Genomic DNA, 1,941 nt, shown 5'->3' with positions numbered 1-1,941 from the left:
TGTGCATTACATGGATTGACTTGAGTTTTATTTCTCTCTGTTTTCCTTTTTATTTACTCCTATTTTTGCTGTCTTTGTATCTCAACCTGTGAGTTTTACCCTTTTTCCTATCCCACCAGGGGAAGCGGCTAGTGAGTGAGCGGCTGTAACAGCTCGTGCCTGACTGGGCTTAAACCACAACAACTTGAGTACTAGACAGCATCTCCGTGTCCCCTAGCTGTGGAATGAGCTGCAGCTCCCCTGACCAAGCCTGTGAGTCACGCTCTGTTGCAGTCCATAACCTCAGCATCTCGTCCAGGGAAGCTGCAGTGTTCTGGGGACCAGCATGGAACACCAATGAGACGGGCTCCCAGTTCATGAAACTATTTATTCAGCACGGGAACAAACTCAGATCCAGAACAGAGAGCCCCGAACAATGGCAGTGCTGGGGTTTTTGAGGGACAGAATTCCAACAGTCTCCACCCTTGAGGGTGGAGTTCAGGGTCAGCAACCACTAGAAATGCAGTAAGGGAGAAACCCCCCAGGGACTCAAACTCAAACAGTACTCCTGGGCCGCCCTTCAAAAGGGGTCTGGGGTCAGACAGCGTAACTCTTTTGCCTCCCCTGAGGCACATCGCCACAACACTCCAGTAAAGAATTTCCAGCTTCTGTTGTTGATGGATTATGAAAATTTATGTACAGATTGGATTCTCTTGGGCATTTGCACTCTGTTTTAAACTGGAGTTAAAGAGAAATAAGCAAGTTAGGGCAGCCCTCTGCAAGCAGTAGGGGACGTAGTGGATGGGCCAGACAGGAAACTCAGAAACAACAACAACCCCTGCTGAAAAGTCCACTCAGACTTCTTCCACCTGGTCCTTGACAAGGTCATCAGAGACATTCCATGTCCAGCCTGGGCAGCCTCCTGCTGTGGGCAGAGACAATTCTCGAACATCAGAGTGTTCAGGTCACAGAGTAGTGGTGTAACTTGGAGTCCCTGGTGCACAGAAGTGTGCCCATTACCTGGAGATAGGGAGACCACTGGGGCCAAGGACCTGTGGGATTTTGTCCTTTCATATGATGGTGCTGTGTGAACTATTCCACATCCTGCTTCCCACACCATGAATTGATGTCACAGACTGAAAGGAAGGAGAGATGGATGAGGGAGGGAATAGGAAATAGGAAGGAATAGGTGTAAGAGGACAGAGAGTAAAACTCAGGGGACAGAGAGAAAGATATGAAAGAAAAAAATGAGAAGCAGTCTGTGAATGGCATAGAAATTAGATGAGTCAGTGAGGACAAGAAGAAACAAGAGTCAAAAGGTGATTCAGAGATGGGAGAGAATAGGAAAGCAGTTGGAAACCATGCAGAAGATAGACAGATAAACAGGCATATGTACACTGTCCTTCCGGAAGAGCTGGAGGGCAAGTGAAGAAAACTTGGTTTTCTTGGGGTTCTGTCAAATACAGGGCTCAGTGTATGCTGGTGGCTAATCCCTGTTTGCCTGGAAAGGTTTCTGCTATGCTGTACTGGCCTTTGAGTCACTGTGAATCTTGTTCAGCACAGAAATATGTGCCTGTGTCATTGAGTAGGGCATACTGTATCTTCACAGATAAGTGATTGTTCTTAGTCCCATTACTCTGAAAGCGATTTTGGAATTCCTTCTCAATATCTGCTTTGCCTCCTTCCACTGAATATACAACCAACTGCATACTGGCATCCTTCTCCCTGGCTATCTTGTACCAGTACATGTTTACAAAACTTTTCTGTGATGCAGAACATTCCAGAGTCACAGGGTCTCCCACTCGGACTACTGTATCTGGTGACTGCTGAAGGGCCCAGCCTGGAGAGAAAGACAGAAGAGAAAGCTGGGAAGTGAAATGCATTGAAGAGGACAAGAATACACATCCCTGAAGTACTTCATGGGATGGAATGCCACCAGGATATCAGAAAGATTTGGGAGAG

The 1,941-nt window shown here is 47.0% G+C and overlaps 1 long non-coding RNA gene across 1 annotated transcript; it reads right to left on the bottom strand.

The window, feature by feature from the left end:
* Positions 1-347: 347 nt before the first annotated feature.
* On the bottom strand, positions 348-1,520 carry LOC117243803. The gene is made up of 2 exons (XR_004495714.1): positions 1,000-1,520; positions 348-904 (listed from the first exon to the last, which is right to left on the bottom strand). It is a non-coding gene; the product is annotated as an uncharacterized LOC117243803 (long non-coding RNA).
* Positions 1,521-1,941: the final 421 nt, after the last annotated feature.

The sequence above is a fragment of the Parus major genome, unplaced genomic scaffold (assembly GCF_001522545.3).
Source record: "Parus major isolate Abel unplaced genomic scaffold, Parus_major1.1 Scaffold514, whole genome shotgun sequence".
Taxonomy (NCBI): domain Eukaryota; kingdom Metazoa; phylum Chordata; class Aves; order Passeriformes; family Paridae; genus Parus; species Parus major.
Note: the sequence above shows the minus strand (reverse complement) of the source record. Positions and strands in the feature narration are given on the sequence as shown.